Genomic DNA, 24381 nt, shown 5'->3' on the forward strand with positions numbered 1-24381 from the left:
CAATCCTGCTGGCTGGATCCAAAGCCCTGACGAGCCGGATCCAGCCCTCGGGCCGTAGTTTGCCCACCCCTGTCCTAGAGGGTGGAGTGTCCCAGAGCTCAAGCTCCAGCCTGAGCCTGAATGTCTACACAGCGATTTTTCGCCCTGCAGCCCAAGCCAGCTGACCTGGGTTCCCCACAGCTGTGCCATGGGTGTTTTATCTCTATGTAGATGTACCCTGAGACACACATTCGCCAGAAGCAGGGGGGCTGCCACTACCCTCCTCCCTGCGCTGTGCACTCCTCAGAAGAGCTGAGTCAGGAGGGGGCTCTGTCCAGTGGGGGAAGCAGATGGGGCTCTGTTCCCTGAGGCTCCTCTCCTGACAGTGACATATCCCCAGGCAATGCTGAAGGGCTCAGCTACTCACAGGGGCAGGTGAGGATGGGGTGTCTGGTACTGATGGGGACAGCATGTGGTGGGAGAGGGTGCCGGGTATTCATGGGAGTCAGTGTGAGGGGGACAGGGAGGCCTGGCACTCAAGGTGGGGCATCAGGGAGGGGGGTGGGGATGAGGGGAAGGTGGATGGGCCCTGGGTTCACACTGAAGGGTGGGGCCAGGAGTGAGGGGGCTTTGTTCAGCAGGGAAGTGGACAGGGTCCAGTACTTATTGGGTGCAGCTTTCTGCTCCCAGTGGGCCAATCGCAGCAGTGTTCAGGAGTCTTGGGTGCTGGGACCAGGCTCCCTGTGCAAATCTGCAGCAGCCACCAACCAAGAGTTACCTTCCCTTGCACAGGTGTACTTTGCTGTTTAGCCTGGATGGTACATAGTGGGAACCAGGCCCAGGGAATTCTGGCACTTACAAAATTTGGGTTAAAATGGTTAAAACCTGAATACTGGGTTTTTCAAAACCTGAGAATTTTTGCTGGTTTTTGGTAAAAACTGAAAACAAAGGGCCCTACATATAATGAACTTTTCAATCAGTGTAGTTTATTGGCCTCTAGCAGCTTTTTGATATTAGATCCTAGTAAAGTAGAGTATATTAACCAGCTTAGATCACAGGAAGATGAAAGTTATCCAATTGTTAAGTTTTAATTTGGTAAATGAAGAGTTAATGTGATAACTATATTTATGGTAGCTGTAATTTAAACTAGTAACCTTTACTTTCTTCTGGCTTTGCACATCACACGCAGTTCAGCTAACATAAAGGAAGGTTTGTGTTTGAGGAAGTCTTTATGATTAATGAGTGGCACTTTGACCAAATTCAGAGGTAATGTGCAAGTTACACATCAATGAGTGCATTTGAATCTAAGAGAGACTAAGCTGGTGTAATTTACATAGGGTTTATGTCTCCTACGGCCATGAGTCTTCTCTCTTACATCAGTTTTACCTCTGTGCATATCCGATATCTTGTGTTGTGGTTATTGCTGACTTACAATGCTGGTGTGGGTGACAGGAGAATAAGGCCCTAAGCAGACTGAAAGAAGGTGCATGTTACACCAGTTCACACTCATGCAAGGCCAAATTCAGAGATGAGTCTGTTTTTGCAAGTTGTGGATGTGATTGATTACCTTGTTAATTTACCAAGCATATATATCTTCATTTATATGATTTGATTATTACTCTGTTAACTTTTTTCAAAACACTGAATCACATGAGAAATATAAAATATAAAATTCTCCATATGATCAAAATGGTCTTAATGAAAAGGCATAGGCTAGAAAACAGATTTAAGGAAGAAAGGAAAAAAGTGTTTTCTTTTAAAATCCTTAATTTGTGTTCTAGTTTCTACTATTTATTAATCTCTTGTCTAGTTTTTTGCCCTTTGCTAAGAGTAGTAATAAACCATTAGCCTGGGAGATATAAAACGTGTGTCCCAGCAGAGGAGAATATATTGACAACAGAAAAACATCTTTTTATGCTACCCTTGGATAAACTACGCTATAGTTTAAGTTGAAAACTATTGGACAGTTTAGCTTTGTTGTCATGTTTCCTGAGGTTTTATTTTAATTGACAGCACACACACCCTTTAATAACTAGACATTGTTTTCCAACAGTCAATAAGGTGACCTAGTAATGAGGAATGTTGTATGCTGTTACCATTTGGATAGGAGAATAATGGGCTGGATTCTGCCATCCTCCAGCCTTGTCAACACAAGAAAGTTTTACCACTTACACCAATATAGTTATACTGCTGTAACCCTCCCATATGGGCACTCCTATTCTGGTATAAGAATGGGTTTGTTTATTTATTTATGTTTGTTTAGATTAAACCTCTTCCAGAGTGACATAAATTAAACTGAAAAAATGCACTGATAGTGGAATAAGAATGTCTGCATGGGGGCATTATACTGGTCTAACTATACTGATTTAAATTTGCATGTTAGGTTATACCAAAAAAAAACTTTCCAGTGTAGACAAGTCCTTACTCATGTCAGCTCTGCCTCAACAAGGGACATAAACATAACTTTAAGCACATGAGAAATCTCATCGACTTCAGTGGGGTTGCTCCTATCTCAAGGAGTAAGGTACTATTTATTGTAAGAGTGTCAGAAAACGGTCCACTGTAAATGTTATCACAAGTTATTTATTATCCTTTTATAATTGTTTAAAACTCTACATTATAATTATAACAAAATATTACATATTTCAGTCACAGTACTGTCACTCAATTAATTTTAAAGAATAGCGTTTGATTTTCTTATAATACCTTTCACAATCAACATATTCCAGAAGTGATAAGCTAGTTATTGGTTGTACAAGTTTAGGCAGATATGGCATCTATTACACTTTCAGAAATAGCTAACTCATTAGAATCTGCTGGACATTAGAACCGGTTTTTAGTAAAAGAATAAATTAGCTAGCTACGTTTTCAAAATGTGTCATGGGATCTTTAACTTCAGTTAGAACAATCAGCAGAAATAACACAAAGGACCTCAGTTTAATATCTCATCCAAAGAACGGAAACTCTAACAATGCAGCTATTCCCAGTGCTGCACAGGAATGTTGGAACTGAGTATGAGTTCAGTCACTACATGTGAGCAACTGAATTGAGATAATGACTGATAGGAAGATTACATAAAAAAATGGGTTAAATATTAAAGTGAGGTTATACACTACAATGTCATTCTGTGAACAGGATATTGTAGGGTTCCATGTTTACACACCATCAAAGATATCTGTACGAAAGGCCTGATCTGACAAGTTGCTGAATGGTAACAGGAGTGGAGGGTACTCAGCAACTTGCAGGATCAGGTCCTTAATTTGCTTATTTTACAAGTAAATATATATTATTTTTTTAACATCAAGCTTGGTTTCTCAGCTTGAGGTGAAATTGTGTTTTCTCTAGTTTGTGCATCACTTGAAGTAATGATTCTGCATTTTAGTTAGCAATTCCCTTCATGGTGCTTGAATCCAACAATAATCCAGTGCAATCTCTCTTGGCTGTATTGGCTCTGCAAGGCTAACCAAATAAATTTAAAAAAAAAAAGGCAGTAAACACTTATTTCTATCATTAAAATAAATTTCAAATATACCCAGGTAGCAAATCTTTTGAGGAAGTGCCACTTTTGTTTCTGACCATAAATAACCACACTGTCAGGCTGCTCAGTTGAAGTAACTGAAAGTCAGGAATGCAAGAATTTGGATTCCACTAGCAATGCTGCCCCAGCTGTGTTGAACTTCTTGTATGTATTATGCTATACATTTACTGACATAAACAGTAACACATTAACATATACATTTAACAAAAACCACAAACCGAAAATGCTGTATAGTATATACACAGTACATGTAACATAACTGAGTTAGCATAGTGATTGGCACCTTTAACTTTGCATTTCCAAATTTTTGATTAGTTTAACTGTACAACCTTAACATTTCATACATTTTTTTTTTGCATTTAATTTGCTAGGAGTTAAAAATAATCTTTAAGTTGCCATAAACATTTAAGTCACCGCATATGCTGAAAATGACACCCTTATAAGTGCTTTAAATATTTACGGCAACATAAAAGTATTTAAGTGACTTGAAATCTTTCAGATGATGGCACATCTTTAAATTTTTGGGACAGTTTAAAGGCTCATGCCATGTAAGATAAAATCTTTTTATCAATTTTGAGTTCTGCAATGGTGAAAAATATACACATTCTCCTTCAGAAGAAAAATGTCCACCACTTTCATTACACAGTGACTTTGAAAAATGGTAAGTCAAAAGCCACTGAAGTGTATGGTCACAACCAAGACTGAAAAAAGTGTGTGATAAAGTTATGAGCAATTGAAAGTTGGCTTCTGCACATGTGTAATACTAAAGATCCCACAGAAACTGAGATCAAGGTATATCTTATTATTTATATTATTGAAGCCCCTAGGAGCCCTAATCATGGTCCAGGATCCCACTGCACTAGGTGCTGTACAAACACAGAATGGTATCTGTTCTCCCCTTCAAAATAGGGTGTCAATCAGCTCACTCTAACAGCTGCTATCAGTTGTTAGCAGGGGCTTTCAGCTTGCTGGCCTCTCACTGCACCCTGGTTGTATCTGGTGCTTGGAGACCACCAAGTTTTAAAAGTAATCCCCAGGAGCTGAAATGGCTGGTGTGTAGATGGGAGGGGATTTAACAGAGGAGTCATTTGGAGTTGAAATTTGGAGTCATTTGGAGCCCTCTGTGGAGATAGAGGTGGTTAGGGACTATTTAGAAAAGCTGGACGTGCACAAGTCCATGGGGCCGGACGAGTTGCATCCGAGAGTGCTGAAGGAACTGGCGGCTGTGATTGCAGAGCCATTGGCCATTATCTTTGAAAACTCGTGGCTAACCGGGGAAGTCCCGGATGACTGGAAAAAGGCTAATGTAGTGCCAATCTTTAAAAAAGGGAAGAAGGAGGATCCTGGGAACTACAGGCCAGTCAGCCTCACTTCAGTCCCTGGAAAAATCATGGAGCAGGTCCTCAAAGAATCAATCCTGAAGCACTTGCATGAGAGGAAAGTGATCAGGAACAGCCAGCATGGATTCACCAAGGGAAGGTCATGCCTGACTAATCTAATCGCCTTCTATGATGAGATTACTGGTTCTGTGGATGAAGGGAAAGCAGTGGATGTATTGTTTCTTGACTTTAGCAAAGCTTTTGACATGGTCTCCCACAGTATTCTTGTCAGCAAGTTAAGGAAGTATGGGCTGGATGAATGCACTACAAGGTGGGTAGAAAGCTGGCTAGATTGTCGGGCTCAACGGGTAGTTATCAATGGCTCCATGTCTAGTTGGCAGCCGGTATCAAGTGGAGTGCCCCAAGGGTCGGTCCTGGGGCCGGTTTTGTTCAATATCTTCATAAATGATCTGGAGGATGGTGTGGATTACACTCTCAGCAAATTTGCGGATGATACTAAACTGGGAGGAGTGGTAGATACGCTGGAGGGGAGGGATAGGATACAGAAGGACCTAGACAAATTGGAGGATTGGGCCAAAAGAAATCTGATGAGGTTCAATAAGGATAAGTGCAGGGTCCTGCACTTAGGACGGAAGAACCCAATGCACAGCTACAGACTAGGGACCGAATGGCTAGGCAGCAGTTCTGCGGAAAAGGACCTAGGGGTGACAGTGGACGAGAAGCTGGATATGAGTCAGCAGTGTGCCCTTGTTGCCAAGAAGGCCAATGGCATTTTGGGATGTATAAGTAGGGGCATAGCGAGCAGATCGAGGGACGTGATCGTTCCCCTCTATTCGACATTGGTGAGGCCTCATCTGGAGTACTGTGTCCAGTTTTGGGCCCCACACTTCAAGAAGGATGTGGATAAATTGGAGAGAGTCCAGCGAAGGGCAACAAAAATGATTAGGGGTCTGGAACACATGAGTTATGAGGAGAGGCTGAGGGAGCTGGGATTGTTTAGCCTGCAGAAGAGAAGAATGAGGGGGGATTTGATAGCTGCTTTCAACTACCTGAAAGGGGGTTCCAAAGAGGATGGCTCTAGACTGTTCTCAATGGTATCAGATGACAGAACGAGGAGTAATGGTCTCAAGCTGCAGTGGGGGAGGTTTAGATTGGATATTAGGAAAAACTTTTTCACTAAGAGGGTGGTGAAACACTGGAATGCGTTACCTAGGGAGGTGGTAGAATCTCCTTCCTTAGAGGATTTTAAGGTCAGGCTTGACAAAGCCCTGGCTGGGATGATTTAACTGGGAATTGGTCCTGCTTCAAGCAGGGGGTTGGACTAGATGACCTTCTGGGGTCCCTTCCAACCCTTATATTCTATGATTCTATGATTCTATGAAAAGAAACGTACAAAAAAGCTGTGACTGAGGCCAAAAAACATTACTTGTCCTCAGCCATTTGGAGTCTTAGTCCTTTGCACAATCTGATTATTCTGGTCTGCCTGTTTGTAATTTCTTCAAATGACTGCTGTGAGGAGATGTTTTAAGTAGATTATTATTATTTTTATTTGTAAATATTTATATTATGATGGCACCCAAAGGCTATTTAGTTCTAGGGTGGTCTCTGGCATTTCTGTTTGAGGGACATTTGCTTTCATAATTAAACATAAATTTGTTTTCTGATGGATGCATCTGTTGCCCTCTTGGTTTCTTGAGGGCCATCACTTGTGGTCCTGATCCCTATTCACATTGGTGTCTCAAAGCAAGTGTCACCCATGGTAGTCATGGTATCAGTATTGAGAGGCACTGCTAACACCTCACTAAGCAAGGAGAGGGTGCTGACAATTCTTAAACACACTAAGGTCTAACCCCTCTTCAAGATACTTTCCTTTGATGTGGCAGTACTTACTATTCAATCCTGCAAGATCTTAAACTTCACCACCTTTGGAGACGTGGTTGAGAGGGCAAAGCTTGTCAACTCCATGTGCATCTGGACACCACCACCCTGGCAGATTCCATTCTGGGTTCCAGCATTCCATTGGGATGACCCTTGTCATGGTCATGAATTATCTTTTGTTAATTTGAGGTCAACTGGCATTTATTCTCATGCTGGACCTCTCAGCAGATTTTGATTCCATTGATCATGGGTTGCTGCTTCAACCTGCAGCAACCAACCTGCAATTGTTCCTTTCATACCTAGAAAACTGACCTCAGTGTTCCCCTCCATCCTTCCTGTATTTCTCTCCCTTTTCCTCCCTTCCTTCCTTTTCCTACTATTTGTGTGCTTCTGTTACATCATCTCCTTCCCCCCTCACCGTATTCCCAAATTTATATTTTAAAAAACAAGAAAATAGTGTTTTAAAAAACATATGTAGTTAACATCACATAGCCTCTTATCACTGATTACAGCTTGTGTGCTCAATTCCTTTTCTTTCACTCTTCATCTGATTTGTCTATTTAGTTTGTAAACTCTTCAGGGAAACCTCAGTCTTTTAATATGTTTGTAGGATGCCTACCCCTGATCTGATTGGGGCTACTGGAATATAAAAATAATAATAATCAGTGCTAGGCAGTTGTTTGCTTTCACCAAAAGATTTGAATTGGCATCTCCGTCAAATGATTGGACGGTATCAGCATGGCTGTAGGCCTCAATCCAGGTTGGCAGCATTCAGGAGGAATCTACTCTCTGCCTTAGTTCCAGATTAGAAATTTAGATGCTTTAGGCTGTTTTGAAAGCTTTAGGAGCTATTGGTTGACAGTCTGATATTTCTGGTGGACTGCAGCTGGCATGAGAGGTCAAGGACTCAGGGGGAGAGGCAATTTCTCGAGTTGCTTGGGCTGATTCCACTGAGAGCTTGAATATGAAGCTGGAGACCTTAAATTGGACTCTTTATTCAATGGCAAGCCAGCTGAGTGACTGGAGCACCAGAATGACGTACACATAGCAACCTGAGCTGCTGAGCATTTTGTTACAGGTAAAGTTGTAGTAGTCTGAATTTCCTGTCTCCTTTGCAGATACTGTAAATTCTCAACAATGATGTTGCATTAACACTAAATTTTTGCAGTGAATTTTGTAAATGTTAAATAACTTGATATTGCAAAGCACTATTGACAACTTCTTGCTGCAGGCTCTGGCTTCGTTAGCCAAGCTGTATATCCGTTTTGTCTGACATCTGCATTTTCAGTCTGTTGGCACTCAGCCCATTATTTGCCATTGCCCCCCCCCCAATTGTATTAGCTGTGAGAAACAAAGAGAAGCTTATAATGGGAACACATGGTAGTGCAAGGGTAAGAAGAGACCAGCACATAACAACTGTACAGTATACCTTCTAAATTACATTTTGGTTTAAAAAAAAAATCTGTGTTCTACTGGTTGCCAAGTTTCCCTTTTCATATCCATTAGCATTTTAACTGTACACTCAGACTCGTCATGGCCATCACATTGTTTTAAAATTATCATACAGAGGGAAATAATCCGCTATGATCTCTTTTGTTTATAGGCTGTGTTTTGTGTTGAATTTGGTGTTATAGCCTCTTACCCATATCCAGCTGCTGCTTTATCACATCACTTACAAACTGTTGCAATATTTTGACCTCATACACAGAATTCTTCTGTAGTTTCATGAATATCCTCTCTTCACATACTGAAGTCACTAGGAGCTGTAGTACCTATCACCACTTTTATTTTAGGAGCCTAAATATGGTTTTTGGCACTGAGCTTCAGGCACGCATGTTTGGAAAACGTAGGCCAAGATTGAAATAACATTTAAACAAATAACAGGAAATATGTCTGATGACTGTTTAATTCTTTTTTGTTATCGTTAACACCTTTTTAACTTGAATCACTAACAATATTCTTTCTCCAAAACAGTAAAGATTCACCATCTTCCATCCGTTAAGTTAGAGTGTAAGAGTTAACAATGTACATTCTTTGAGATATCAAGTGGATCTTACAGCAAAACTAGGGACGAGCAGAGTTGATATTCCTGGCATTTAAGATAATGAGCAGAACAATCTTTATTAAAGGAAAAAGTTTTCTAAGTAAAAAAGGGAACAAGTTCAATTAAAAAAAATCACTTGCAGAGCACCTTTGAAGGGGAAAACCTTTGTTTCAATCTCCTCTTTAATTAGTTCACCCCTTGTTTCCAGCAATGCCCTGTTTCTGCAGACTGATGTTTTCCTTTAGGTGTTTCCTTTATGTGCTGTTGTCTCTTGCATTCTGTTCTGAGAGTGAGAAAGAAAGGATAGAAACAAATAAAAAGAAGTGCTGGCCACCATAGAACATATTTAACAAGATGGGACATGAGTGTATGACAGAAGGGTAGCTAAAACCCTTACTCAAAAGGGGAAGTCATACCAACCCTATGGGTAAAGTAGCCATTTCAAAGGCTGTAAAGTATACTTATCTGAAACCAATGCCTGTGCCAGCTCTCCTTAATGGATCAACCTGAAAGAGCTCAAATCCTAAATTCTCGTTCCACCTACATTACTGTTAAGGATAGGTGAACTCATTTTATCTAACTTTGAACACACGCATACATAAAACGTATCTGTTTTCAGTTCTATGGAGTGGAACAGGGTAGGAAGAGGGAAAAGGTTGAGAAAAAATTAATGAAAATCTATGGGTAAAATAGAATTGAGCGGAAGCAGTGACAGACAGAAACTGAGAGGGGGAGGGAGCGAGGAGTACAGAGGGGAAAAGAGGCAAATTGAACAACAACAAAAAATAATACAGGATCTATATAAGTGCATATACTTTAGGGCACAACTTGTCTCAGCTTAGCTTTTACAGATGGTTTTCCTTTTCTTTTCCAAATATCATGTAGGTTCACAATCTTTTCTTTAATACAGCTAAGGAAAAAAGTTTAAAATACAGGGAAAAGGGTTGCAAATTCAAACTAGTTTTGTACATCTCATTTTGACAGATTCCCAAAATCCAAAATTGTGCGGAACTGGGTAGCCCCTCACTACTATATTAGGAGTCTGTCACATTACTTTTCATACGCAAGGAGTTCTAAAGCTCGTACATGTATTACAGTAGATGCCATACTGATAAAGGAGTGACTGTGTGGCAAACAGAATAGTCATTATACTCTCAAAATTGTACTCTCGCAGCTTTGGATAGAACATATTTTTTCAGGAGAAAAAAAATATTCACCGGAGCTCTGAAGTTATCTGGTACTTTTTCAAAAAAGTGCCTGTGCATAGATTACCCCATGAAGATTGTTTTTTGTGATATGGTGGGAACAATAAAGTAAGATAATATCTTGTTTGCCTCTCACAGTTACATTTTAGTTTTCCTTGGCCCCAATTATTTTCTAAGGATTTCCATCCTACTATGTAGCTGTTGTTTTGGATACTTCTCTGAGTACATTAGGTTGATTCCCCCCATCTCTTTTTGCTTACTGTCAACTGTCTTGCATCCTCTATTTTTTGTGTTCTTTTCTTGTAGGGTGTTTGCATCTATCCCTTCAGTACTTTCGTACTAGCTGCAAACTTACCTTGTGTGTTGTGCCTTTACCTGGTAAAGCAGTTCCTTTTCCCTTCTCAGTTGTCTTTGCTAAAGTAATGTGAGTACAAAGCATGTATTCTATCACCCTTCACCTGAAAGTATGACATGTTCAAAAATGTGCCCTAGGTGGACATTTTACATGGAGACATAATTCAGATACAAAATTCCCAGACAAAACTTTTGTTACATTGTTGTTGTATGTAAGAATAGCTGGGGATGGGAGGAAACATTAACAGACTGAAAATTAAGAAATTGAAAGTTAAGGTTACATTTAAAACCTCCTCTTTTTCTCTCTCCCAAGTAGTGGAGAGAAAAAAATGCAGATTTAAAATACTCCAAACAACTTTAATTCTGTCCCAGGCCCTTGCCACTCTGTGCACCATTCGTGATAGATAGGAATTTATGACAAGTATCACAATATCACAAGAAGGTGACCTGTTATAACTCCAAGTATCTTCATGTCTTGATCAAAGGCCTAGTGGTTGAGACCTCTTCAATACTCTTATTATTTTTTTAAGAGCTGACACTGTGTTTGGAGCTATATAGACACAAAATTAAAACAGTCTTTACTCCAAAGAGCTTACCATCTAGGACCTCAATCATGTATGATCTCCATGGGGACGTAACCCCACTAAAGTTGATTCACATGTGTAAAATAAGTATAATGGTAACTGCCTCCCCAGTATTAGTTTTTTTGTAATGTACTTTGAGTTCTGTGGATAACAGATACTGTTCAACTACAAAATATCATTATTAAAGTCAGAGGATGGCAGAGTGAAGACTACAGAGTTCAAGAATCCCAGCCCCCTTGGTCAGTCCACTAAAGATTCAGGAAAACCACAGCTGGTTTGCACCTTATAAAAACTGCATTGGCACATGCAGAACAGCCTAAAATTTGCAAAAGCCAGAATAAATAAGTGTTTTCTAAATAATTTCCACCCAGCCTTTCCAAAAACAGTCAAAGTACTACAAAGTATCACTAATGCCAACTAACAACCCAAACATTGAGTTTCTAAACAGATGTTTGAGATTTAATATTTCAAATAATAAAGTAAAACAGTTCTCAAAGAGTCAAATATTGCTAACTTTTCACGCTATCTAGCTTTTGGAAACAAATCTCCTTTGGTAGAGAAACATAAAAAAACTCGGATGGATTGGTTTGATTTGGATGAAATAGGGTGGTGAGCAAAAGTGCATGTGTTAGCTGTGACAACTTGACCTATGGAGAAGACAAGTATCTGTATGATCAAAACTCTTACCTGATGAGATTTTTTCATTTAAAATATATAGCAGATATTTTTTTCTATACAGAAGCGTCTATCATATTCCTACATATTATTTAAGATCATGATATTCAGAAAGAATGCTTACATTTTATCTATGATATTAAATAGTCCTAAAGGAACTGAAAATAAGCACTCACAGGAACTATTAATTCATACAAACAACGAAGAGTAAGGTTGTGCAAAAATCTGACACATAGTAGGCAAGCTCTATTATTGACTCATGTATAACTTGACATTTTGCCTAAATATTGCATCATCTGCTGATCTCCCATGCAATACCTAGGTTAACTGGAGAGCGTGGGGAGTGAAGTTTCTCATTCTTCCCAAAATCTTGGAGTGGGAAAACATTCTGTTACAATTTTGCCAACCCTAACATTACGCATTGTTAGTGCATGAGTATCCGAAAGTGAAATTGAATAGAAGTAAAAGTGAAATTGACCAGTCTTTTTATTTTCAGAGCTGAAAAATGAAAAAAAAAATCATATAATGTGTGATTACTACACTAAGGAAGTGTTTTTAATATGCTTACCATGACTGTATTCCATTTTAAATATGAAAAAAGTAATGTACTAAAGCTTCATTCTGCTTTTATTGAAGTCAATAGGAATTTTGGTATTGACCTCAGTGGGAGAAGGCTCACTGTGTGCAAAATTCAATTTATCGGAGTTATAGGTACACAGGAACAGCATGTGTATTTCATGAGGTTATAGGTACACAAAAATAACATTCAAATGTCCTTTCCTTTGATTGTCTTTAAAAACAGTTTGCCTATTTTTAAGTCCTTTCAGTGGCATTTATTAGTTTCAGCATAATTTTCTGTAACCGTTCTGTTATAAGATTCTTAAAATGAGGATTTAGTATGGAAATGATCAGCTGCTGAAGGGAAAGAAGCTACTGTAATAAAACCTTCCCTGCTATTTTCCAAAGCTATTTCAAAGTGCTCTTCTTTTAAGAACCTTTCCCAGCTGTGTGTGAACATAGAAGATGACCTCTTTCAATCTTTTAAAATATGGCCCTAATTTGTAAGAATCCTCACTGCAAAGATGCAAGCATGGGAGGCTGGCACCCTTTAAATAATATACTATGTAACTTGCAGTTTTCCAGAGATGCCCTCAGAGAGGATACTAACTTAAGATGAGTTGTACAATAGTAGCAATAACAGAATGTATTTATAATGTGACGTTTTGCTACAATGAATAAGTAATGGAAGCAGTCTCCCTACATCAAAAAAAAAAAAAACCTGTCAGCACAAAAAACAGTAATACTATTCTACAATCAAGGCTGCCCCTTAAGTAACACCACCCATAGCAGCTGCTCTATTTTTGGTCTCAGGGGAGACTTGCCACCAGTATGTAACCAGGACTATAGGACCCTGTGTTTCTATGGGCCTCTGCCACCTCTGCTGTCCACAGGCCTGTGCTGCTTCTAGGGTCACTTTTGAATTACCAAGATTGGGGGGGGGGGGTGAGGGAAGATAGGGACACTGCAAGTCAGAGGGCACCTGAGTACAGTTCCTCTCGTGGAAGAGAACTGGGGCAACTTTTTAAGTCACTTCACAGAGGACCCTGCAAAACCTAGGGCCAACTTCACACATAGTATGATCAAAATAAGGAATAGTAAGATCTTTTTACCCTCTTGTTTCGGGCTCAGGAAACAATTACAGTGTTGTGGCCAGAGCAGGTGTCAGAGAATGGCTGTAAGCCTATTACTCAAAGTTGGACTTGGCACTTATCCAGTCATTTCTAGGAAAGCTGTTAAAATGAAAACAAACTCATTAGTTTTCTATCACACAGCAAGTGAGCAGCTCAAAGCCCAGTCCACTCCTCCATGGGTGCGTTGCCAAGTCCTAGGCTGGGGGCTCGGGTGCTGTAACTGCTGGGTAGCTGCCACTCGGCACCTATCTTGGGGCATCCCTTGCCCGACACCTGCCGTGTACCCGCAGTCTAGCGCAGCCTGATCCGGGTACAAGTCTTCACACGGGGGTGCCTAAGCGAGGCCGGCCCGTTGTGCACCTGGGCACTCATGCCCTGCCCTAATGCTGGGGTTTGCTGACGGGCGGGGCAGGCTGAAGCAGGGCGAGCGCGTTACGGATCCTTGCCACCGCCCCCTATTTTCCAGCGATGCAGGTGCCCACATACTGGGGAGCCGTCCGCATTCTGACAGACGAGCGCAGCAGGTGCTGTAACAGCCTCTCGCCCCGCCCTGCCCCCTGCAGCCCAGGGGCCACCTTCCCTGCCAGGGCTCCTTCGCCCGGCCCTATCCCAGCGCACCCTGCCCGGGCCCCTCCCCTCGGCCTCACCCGCCCACCCATGGCGCAAGCCACTCTCCCCGACCGCTTCCCTTCCCCCACCGTGCGTTGCACGTCAGGGGCAAGCCCCCCGCCCAGCCTGAGGCCTCCCCCCCAACCGGCGATGTCAGCATGCGCGAGCAGGAAGCCAACCGAGGCTGATATCGCAAGCCGCAATCGGATTGGCTGGGCTGGTGGGGGGCGTGGCGAAGTTAGGGGGTAGCTATTGCCTAGGAAACCGCCCTCCCTCTCACCTCGGCTCTAGGGTGTCCGCGCGTACGTATGCCGAGGCCTCGCGGTTCCATGTGAGTTACTGGTAACGGGCCACTCAGTTGCTGCCGCGCTGGCTGGGAGGCGGCGGCTCAGAGGCAGCAGCTGCTGCCGCCGCCGCCTCTGCCCGGGCAGGTGAGTGACTGCGTGAGGCGGGCGGAGAGGACCTTGTGCGTGTCCGTGTGAGAGCGGGAACGGCGTGTGAGTGCAACGTCGCCCCCCCCCCCCCCCCAACGACCGGGACCGCGCTTGGGCTGCGGCTGGCGGTGACTGCCCGGAGGGAAGCTGCCGCCGGGGCGCGGCGTGTGGACGGTTCCTACCCGAGCTTGGGCTTTGCCGAGGGCCGGGGCGCGGAGCTAGGGCGGTGTGAACGAGAGAAGTGGCTGCAGCAGTGTCTCGCTGCGCTATAGAGACAAACGGGGGAGTGGGGCGAGGCCCCCTCCCTCCTTCCCTACCCCTCCCCGGGGGAGAGCTCACAAGTGACACAATGAAGCCTCCTTCCTCTCTTCCCTCCCGCCCAGGTTTGGCAGATCTAGGGCTGGTTTTCAATCCCTTCTCCAGCTGGTGCTCAAATCCTTTCTGCAGGGTAGTGGCTGCTCCCTTCCCTGTTTTCCCGGTGGTAGCAGCGAGCCAGTGTGCAGGGGACGGGGAGAGGAAAAGGGCATTTTTCAGCTTCCTTAAAAAAAATTGCAACACTGGAGTTGCTCAACAGACACGATAGTCAGATATCTGCCCTCTTCCTGGCACTGGCGAATTTTAGTCACATCTTGGTCTTTATCAGTTAGGGGGAGAGGAGATGGTGCATAGGACTAAACCTTCAGATGGCTTTGAATTACTCATTAAAATAGGTGGGAGTAGTTTGATCTGTGAGAGAGAGGGGGAAGATAAGATTACTTAAGAGTTAACATGATCTGAAAGGTCTTTTGCAGTGTGTCGATCTGTTTAAAACCTTACAAGTATCATTTACTTTTAAAGTTCAAAAATTAAGTGGCCCCAAGTCCCAGTGAAGATTCTTGTAGATAGATGGAAAAGCTCTCACCTCTTGGGGTGTGTGTATTTACTGCAGTGACAGGGGAAAAACCTCTTCCATCACTGTGGCAACATCTACGCTACAGCAGCATAGCTACAGCCCCACAGCTGTGCTGCTGTCACATTTGTAGTGTAGCTGTACCCTTTGAAATGACAGGGGGGAATGGTGCTGTTCCTTCAAAACCTCTGAAACCTTAAAGGCAACTTCAACTGTGTGATGGCTATTTAAAAGGGTCCTTTTATGATTTGTTATTTATTAGTAGAGCCTAATATTACCTTTTATGCTTCAAAAAGATTCTTTGATGTAGCTTCTGCATATTCATACTGCCTCCCTCTAGTGCTCCTGAACTTCAGGGACCTTCAAGAAAAACAGTGCCTGTTGGGATCACTTGAGTGACCCGCCCTCTGCAGCACCAGATGTTCTGAGCCAAATTTATAAGTGGTCATGCAGTCTCCAACTGCTGCAGTTCTTTCTGTTTTATGGCCTTTTGCAGGCATAGGGGTCTTTACTTCATGCCCAGAGAATTTTTTTCCAACCAAGAATTTCTTGTTAACCTGTTATGGCTTCCTTCCAGGCAGGCACATGGCTTTATGTGGTGTGGGGAACCATAGTTTTAGAAAGTTGGTAGGTAGTAGTTTCTGTGGCATTTAGATTCTTGGACTGTCTGTAGCTTGACTCCAGGACACCATGTCCTATCCAGGCCCTAAGGACCTGAAGGGAGAGAAACAGGTTTACAAAATGTTTATTTTATGCCCTTCTTTTTTCTGGAGTCAGATGCACATTGCGATGGAATGCACCCGTGTTCACACCCTACGCGCTATTGTAATAATCTTTGTACAAGGTATGCCTTGTGAGGTGTCATTTGAAAACTCATAACTTGCTGATCAGTAGTATCATGGTTAGGGCCCTGCCAAATTCATAGTCCATTTTTGTCAATTTAATGGTCATAGGATTTTCAAAATCATAAATTTCATGATTTCAGCTATTTAAATTTTAAATTTCACAGTGTTGTAATTCTGGGTTCCTGACCCAAAAAGGAGTTGTCTGCCTTCAGAGCTGGGCAGCTGGAGAGTGGTGGCTGCTGGCCGGGAGCTGAGCACTGAAGAGAGAGCCGCCAGCAGCAGCAGCAGCATAGAAGTAAGGATGGCATGGTATGGTATTGCCATCCTTACTTCTGCGCTGCTGCCTGCAGAGCTGGGCTCTCAGTCAGCAGCTACCACTCTTCAGCCACCCAGCTGTGAAGGCAGCGACGCAGAAGTAAGGGTGGCATGATATGGTATTGCCACTTCTGTGCTGTTGCTGGCAGGGTGCCGCCTTCAGAGCTGGGCACCCGGCCAGTAGCCGCGACTCTCTGGCCGCCCAGCTCTGAAGGCAGCACAGAAGTGAGGGTGGCAATACTGCAACCTCCCTAAAATAACCTTGTGACTCCCCCACCTCCGCAACTCCCTTTTGGGTCAGGACCCCCAATTTGAGAAACGCTGGTCTCCCCTGTGAAATCTATATAGCATAGAGTAAAAACACAAAAAAATCAGATTTCACAGGTGGAGACCAGATTTCATGGTCTGTGACACATTTTTCATGGCCGTGAATTTGGTAGGCCCTAATCATGGTAAAATGTGCGTAACAGCTTTATGCGTAAAGTTGTTGTAAATTTCCCTTGTAAGATATTAAAAATACATGTTCAGACTCACATAGCACCAAACTAGTCAAACACACCTGTCTTGAACAAAGGAGTGTATGCTTGTCTTAACTTGCATTTAAGTAGTAAACAGAGTAATCAAACAGAAAAGGGGAAGGGAGAAAACAGCTCATGCAGGTGAAAAAACCCAGCAGGGAACATCCTTCTATACAAACTCTTTGTCTCCTGGTTCTCAGCTGGAAAAGTTTTTCGGGGGGGGGGAGACTAAAACTATAAAAAGGAGGGGCAAACATGTCAAGAGACCCCTGTCTCTCTCTCTCTGCCCATCTCCTTCTTTGCAGCTAAGTAGACAAAACAGCCAGTGGACTCTGGAGGAAGGGATCCTGACCTGAAGATTTTGGTCAGTAATGCTGTTGGAAGCATGTGGCGAGAAACTTTGCTTTGAATCTAATATAATTTAAGCTAAGTAGTGGAAAGCATTTTTATCTTTTTCTTGCAGCGATTTCTGACTTTTATGCCCCATTGGTTGTACTCACTTAAAATCTGTCTGTGTTGTTAATAAACTTGTTTAATCCACTATGTTTAAGTTAGTGTGTCTGGGTAACATTTTTTTAAGGTAACAAGCTAGTGTATGTTATTCCCTTAAAGGAATAATAGACTGAATACATTTGAACTGTTCAGGAAAGGGCTGGGCAGTAAATAATATACATTTCTGGGAGGGCTGGGAGTCACCTTGCATAAGTAACCAAGGCTTGTAAAAGCCAGAATGTAACCCAAGTGTTGCTGGCACTTACAGTTACACACAGACACTCAGGATGTAGCTTGCATGCTGGAAGGTTGTTTGAGCTGCTCAGGAGGAAGCTACTTCAGCAAGGCATTGTAGGGCACCCCAGGTTGCAGGGCAAGGGTGATACAGCATCCCACTGGTCTGGACTGCACCCCAGGTGTCACACACAGTACCTGCTGTCTGTTACATCTCAGGGGGAGCCTATTCTCAGAAAAGTTCCTTGGCATGCTGTGCCTTTATGGCACCTTGGCACCAGGCATTCCTCTTGACCAGGGGTTCGCAAACTGGAGGTCGGGACCCCTCAGGGGGTCATGAGGTTATTACATAGGGGGTTGCAAGCTGTCAGCCTCCACCCCAAACCCCACTTTGCCTCCAGCATTTATAATGGTGTTAAATATATTAAACAGTGATTTTAATTTATAAGTGGGAGGGTCACACTCAGAGGCTTGCTATGTGAAAAGAGTCCCAGTACAGAAGTTTGAGAACCACTGCTCTTGACTGCCCTGCATTCCAGACCTTTGGCTCCATCCTCAAGTTGGGATCCTGTTTCTATGCAAGGATGGCAGGGACAGATCAACCTCAAAAATCCATTAAATGGGGAAGCAGAAGCCCTTGGTGCCAGGATCAATGTTGTTATCTAGCTCTAACTCACCCGAGCAGTTAGGGTATGGTTCTGTGGTTGCTCCAGCACCAAAGAAGCTGGCTTCATTGCCAAAGTTAATCAGTGCTGGGAAGTCTTCATTGTCAGGGACTTTGGTGTTGTCTTTTCAGCTGACCAGTGTTGTTTCCCGTAGAATAATGGACTCTCTGAGTTCTTGGCTAACTGGGCTTTTGTTGGTGCTGAGCTCCCCTTACCTCCAGGGTTTCACTAGGGCCCAATGTTTAGGGAAACTTTGCATCTGCCTAAGGATAAAAAGAACTTGAGCTTAGAGGGAACTCTGTACCAGGGGACCCGGTGCTATCACAGAAGTTGAAGAAACATTATAGATTCAAGGGGCACATGGGCAGATCAGTGTTTTCCGATTCAGTTTTCTCGGTTCTGAGGGCATCTCTGGTTCCTTTTTAGTATTTCCAATTGAGCTCCCCCTTCTTTTGGGGTTGTTGCTGGATCCTCAGTGCCAGAATGCTTCCATCTTCTGCATGGTGCCATCATAGTTAGAAATGAATGTGAGTTTAGTGGTTGTGTTGTAGTCACTAGGTGACACAACTACTGTGTTCATGACAAAATTTAACACTAACAGCAGCTTTGTGCATCTCAGAAACAATTTTGTTGCTTTTTATAGAGGGTGTGTTTGAGAAGAATGGTTTTGTTCTTTTGTATGACTTTAACTCAAGTAAAAAAAGCACTAGTTCAGAAACTAAACAGTGCTAAAGTGGGGACTTTGGGGAAGGGGTTGGAATGGGGGTGGGAAGAGGTGGGGCAGGGCCTCATGCAAGGGCTGGGGCTGGGGGGCTTTTGTATCTTTATATGAAAAGGTGTCAGTGATGCGGCCCTCGGGCCAATGTACTAGTCCTCATGTGGCCCTTGTGGTGATATGAGTTTGAGATCCCTGGTTTAGACAGTATGCTCTTGGGTGCAGGAACCACAATGCCTAGCATGGTGGGGCTCAATTCTTGCTTACTCCCTAGGCAGTACCATAATAAACATGATTAATAATAGTTCTGTATTACAGACTCTAAAGAGGAGAAGGAGGCTTTTGAAAAGGTCAGGGAGGAAACTAGTATCAGATGGGGAGGGAGCAGAGACAGATGAGCTCCATGAAGTAGGCTGTAGCTAATCCCTAGAGGACTTTAAAGAACAGTGAGGGCAATTTGGAACTAAATCCTGAAATGAATGGGATTCAGTGGAATTGCTGGAAAATAGGAATGATATTATATGTCTGAGTGAAGCTTTATCAGCAGCTTGCTGCTCATGCAGTATGCTGCAGAGGATGGGTGAGCTGGGCTGGGCGTTAGTTGTAGGCTACATCTACACAGCAAAAAAAAGACCTGTGGCAGCAAGTCTCAGAGTCTGAGTCAACTGCTTGAGCTTGCTCTGAGGGGCTGAAAATAGCAGTGTAGATGCTGGCCTCAGATTGGAGACCAGTTCTGAAACCTAGTGGGGAGGATATCTGAGTCTGTTGACCCAGGTTCTGAGACTTGCTTCTAGGGGTGGGTGGTTGGTGATGGTTTTTTGTCATTATTTGTTTACTGTGTAGATGTATCTATAAAGAAGGAAGTAAATATAACAAGATGGTAAGAAATAAAGGTTGCGATGGGGATTTCAGCAGAGGTGGAGTCAAACTAGTGGCATACACAGGGAAATATTGGAGAGGTGGTTTTAGTTTGAATCACTTCTGTCTTTGAGAGGAACTACAGGTTTATTTAGTCAGAAAAGGCAAGAGTGGATAGGGAAGCTTTGTCATGGAAGCCAAAACTTTAAGAAAACATGCAGTAAATTTGTCTGCCTCAGCTTTTGGATGCTTGAGGCAGACAAATCTTGTTTCTGATTTTCAGATAAGCTGAGGACCCACAGCTTGAGTTGATTAAAGTGTAAAATTGGCTGTGTAGGTTTTGAAAGTTTTGTTTTCAATTGGTAACCATTGGAATAAAGTGGTAATTCAGGCAAATGGTAGGGAGAACACATCCAACAAGAAAAGGGGTAGATAGTTTGGCTCCAGTGTTGGAACATAACCAAGGATTCCAAAGAGGAAGAGTGTAGAGGAAGACTACCATCTGAAAAAGAGTAGATAGGGAGCATCCAGAGATTCTTGCATATGTGTATAGAGCTGATCTAGGAGTATGAAGTAGTCAGTCAGTTTCAGAGACTCAACAAACAGTACTAAAAAGAGATAAGGCTTACTTGTGGAGGTTTGAAATGTCTTTGCTGCTATCTTATTGGACTTCACTTTGTGGGATTAAGTAAATAACTTGGAGGGAGTGGTGTGTCTGTGCACGCGTGTATGTGGGGGAGGGGAAGATAAGTAATGTGAGAGGATGAAGTATGATTCTCTTGGGCCGTGATCATCTGGAGTTCTGCACTGGTAATACAATACATTACTATAAAATTTTTCTTTTTGTAATGACTGAGGGTATGGCGCGGTGGGAAAGGAGTGAAGAGAAGAGGTGCTATTTTGTTTTTTATTTGCATGTGAAGAAAGGGCTTATGACTCTAAACTGTTTATAGTGGGGTGGTTAGTGTTCATTGTGTTCACATAAAGTAGTAAATAAATTCCATGAATTCCTAACCTTTTGAGCTAGGAAGAGGAATGGTCTGTGAGGTTTGAGAAGATTTTCAACTGGCGGCTGAAGCATAAATCTTTTGCCTAACACACAAGCAAAAAGTTTTACCTGCCAACATTAGTAATGAAAATAGGAAAAATTTGATTTATCAACCTGTTGAGAGTTGGTCAGAAAGTACATAAAAGAAATAACCTCTTGACTACTTTTTGATGATCTCCCTCTTTTTAATAAAACTTCTGAAAATACTCCCTTATTAAAACAGCTATAATCTGCTTATTCCTACACAACTGTTTTTATCCTAATAATAATCCTTTGCATTCCTATAGTTCCCACAATTCATGAATCATATAAAATACTTCAGATACTCAATGATGAAGCTTTGCCCTGGGAGGTAAGTGGTCATACCCATTTTATAGATCAAGAAAATGAAGTATTGATAGGTTTATTTGATTTATGTAATGCCAACTAACCATTATGATTCTCAGTCCTCTGGGTTCAACAGAAGCAAGGCTGCCTCTGAGGCACTATTGAAGCATTAATGTTTTTTTAATATTTAAATTTTTATGCTGGCCATAGTGGTGATAGTAGAATTGTGTGTTTTATGCAAAGTAAGTGATAGACACAATAATGAAAATGTGTTAGTTTAGATCTGGTTTCAGTAAAGCACTTAAGCATATGAGTAGTGTCATTGACCTCAAGAAAAGCATAAGCTTAAGTTCTTTGCTGAATTGGGGCTTTAATGCTTAAATTAAGGAAGAAAATACTTTTAAATGTAACTCTTAACCAAATTTTTGATCAAATTAAATATATCTGGGTGGTCAAGTCATGGAACTGTATCAGATCATATCTTTTCATAGTTAATTTATGTAATGGTCTTTGTTTTTCAGTTGTCCATTAACTTTGTAATTGGCATAGTACATTACATGTTGTTTATTTATATCGTACTTATGAGCCAAAGTGCTGGGGAAGGATGACAGTAGGATATAATATTAAAAGGAAAAAAATCACAGTATAAACTAATAAATCAGCAAGTGGTTCTTGGTGAGAGCAAGCTGTTGGGTTTACACGAACAGGAAGAAAAATCAAATAATTCAAAGTTATATTAAGCAGAAAGGTAGTGAGACTTTTGTACTTGTCATTTAATCCTAAGAAAAAAGTGGAAAAAGTGCAGGCTAGAGAAGATAGAAGAGAAAAAACAAAATATTTGTAAATTAATGGAACAAATAAAAAAGTAAATGAAGGATTAATTCAGCTGCTAAAGTTAAAAGTTGCAATGAGAACTTTAAAGCAAGTAAGTATCATGGTACCTGCTTTACAGCAATAATTACCCATTTGCCTGATTTACTGTCTGATTCTTCAAAGGATTAAGGAGTCGTCCCATTGGTTACAAATTTCTGCACAATTGCATTGGTCTGGCCATGCAGATTCCTTTGCAGAGTTGGCACCTTACTATGTACCTGACTTATGGCTTGGTCCTTAGGTTTGCTGAGTACCTGGACTTCTCATTGGCTTCAACAAAAGTTACAGGTGCTTTTCATCTTTTGGAATCAGTTCTGTAAAATGTGTACTCCCAGGGCATTTCCCACATCAAATTAGGATTCTTTATCGCTTCATATTCTATCTTCTTCCGTTTCCTCAAAATAATGTGTTTGATATGATGCAAGCCTTCATCTCTTCCCGTTTTATCATAACAGAATTGTATTTAAGATGCTTAGTAAGATTTCCCAAGCCCTTTTAGATGAATCTACTTCTAGGGTTTCAAAATTAATTTTATTGGTGGGAAAGTTTGTGGTAAGACACTGAGTTGGGACTCAGAATATCTGGATTCAATTCCCAGCTGTGCCACAGACCTCTTGTATGATCCTGGGAAAGTAATTTCATTTCTCTGTGCCTTAGTTCCCCATCTGTAATAATGGGGATAATAGTACTTTTAGTCTACTTATATCTTAAGATAGTCCATCCAGGGCCTTTGTCTTATGTGTATGCATAGTGCCTAGCACAACAGGGTCCTAGTCTGAATTAGGACCTGTAGGTGCTACTGTAATACAAATAATATTATTAATAATATATTAAATTATATAGCTATGGAAACTTTCAGTTGCAGCAGCTGATATCAGACATGAATAGCTGGTAAGTATTTGTATACACTACAGTATTAGATTAGGAATATTGTTTCTCATCCTCATTTGAAATGTGAACTGTATAGTCTCAATTTAATGCATTTTTATATGGCACTTTTAAAAACACATCTGGTAAAATATGTAATAGCTGGAATGTTTTTGCTTTGACTGGGAGCTTTTACTGAGGAGATGCCCTTTTAGGGAATGAAAATCTACTCTTTTATGAAGCACTACAAAAATTAGCCATAAAAAGGAAGAGGAAAAAATCCTTTACCATTGCATTTAAAATGTTTGGATTTTTGAATGTTAGTGTATTAAATGGGATGTCTTTTTAGTGTAAATAGTTTAATTGGGAATACAAATATAAATGATTAACCCTCTCTATTTAGAACTATTATCCATGAGTTTATCTTTCTGTTTTAGAGAACAGTTAGGTAAATTTTGTGAGAGGTTAGTGACATTCCTGTCTTAGTCTCTCCACTAGAACTGATAGTATCAAATATTTTAACATGTACTCTTTCTCAAGTGACATGATTTTTTTTGTCACATAAAGCAAATTAACATGTAAGCAGATGTGTCCTAACTTTATTTCTACTTTGATTGGAATGAACATTGGTTGTGATCAGTCATAAGATTCAAAGAGGCCTTTATTTCCATGTGTCTTTGGTTTTCCACCATCTGTTTGATCATTTGAAATACCAGTTTTAGTGTTTAAAACCGCTCTTTGGGGATTGAAATGCTTGAGGGGATGGAATGGAACGGAACATGGTCTCTCAAATCTCTAGGTGATCAGTTCAAATCAACCCCAACCCGGTAATGACCAAAAGTCAGGGCCACTTATTAACTGTCTGAATGAAAAATAGGTGCTGGTCTCAAATCCGTTTGTAGTAGGTATGTATCTAATATCAAAATTCACACCTTTTTGTCAGGTCAGCAGAGTGGTCAAAGATTGAACGGCAAGGAGATGGATCTACCTGTGGAGGGCCAAGTCAGAACTGAGGTTCACTGGTCAGGAAACTTAGCTGTCTTATGCTTAGTTGTCTTAACAAATCAGAGCTCAGATTTTCTGGGTAATCTGCTGCAAATTGACATTAAAATAATCTAGTGTCCCTAAATGAAAAAAGGACATAAAGCCTATTTCTTTTTTCCTTTGCAGATCATCTTTTAAAACACAGACTTTGGTTGCAGTTTCTCAGAGAACAGCCTTGCAGAGTAAATTAATCGTATTCTGTATTCATATGACTTTATAGACTTCCCTTAAAGATTAGAGGTGTGTAGGTATTTAGACTCTTTATTTAGGAAGAAAGCTTCAGACCAGGCTGCATTTATGGAACACTTTCTGTCCAAATTACTGGATTTCAGTAAAGGGATCTAATTAGTAGGGAGAAGT

The 24381-nt window shown here is 41.5% G+C and overlaps 1 protein-coding gene and 1 long non-coding RNA gene across 11 annotated transcripts in view; one reads left to right on the plus strand and one right to left on the minus strand.

Annotated features, from left to right (window-relative positions):
- Nucleotides 1–24381, plus strand: part of PIK3CB (phosphatidylinositol-4,5-bisphosphate 3-kinase catalytic subunit beta) — a 191717-nt gene that overhangs the window by 23383 nt on the left and 143953 nt on the right. For 3 of the 7 annotated variants that reach the window (XM_048863847.2, XM_048863853.2, XM_075132236.1), the window contains exon 1: nucleotides 14213–14328. The exons of 2 other annotated variants lie outside the window; for them this stretch is intronic. The gene's annotated coding sequence lies outside the window, so the exon portion shown is untranslated. Of the gene's footprint in view, nucleotides 1–14202; nucleotides 14329–21197; nucleotides 21263–24381 lie in introns of those variants that run through there. 2 more of the 7 variants (XM_048863848.2, XM_048863852.2) reach the window with 2 other exon arrangements.
- Nucleotides 8624–14628, minus strand: LOC125642459 (uncharacterized). 4 transcript variants are annotated; one of them, XR_007358407.2, is made up of 3 exons: nucleotides 14514–14628; nucleotides 13268–13387; nucleotides 8624–9062 (listed from the first exon to the last, which is right to left on the minus strand). It is a non-coding gene; the product is annotated as an uncharacterized LOC125642459 (long non-coding RNA). The 4 variants fall into 4 exon arrangements; XR_007358405.2 differs by lacking the exon at nucleotides 14514–14628 and adding an exon at nucleotides 14178–14271; XR_007358406.2 differs by lacking the exon at nucleotides 14514–14628 and adding an exon at nucleotides 13987–14074.

This window comes from Caretta caretta, chromosome 9, assembly GCF_965140235.1.
Source record: "Caretta caretta isolate rCarCar2 chromosome 9, rCarCar1.hap1, whole genome shotgun sequence".
Classification (NCBI taxonomy): domain Eukaryota; kingdom Metazoa; phylum Chordata; order Testudines; family Cheloniidae; genus Caretta; species Caretta caretta.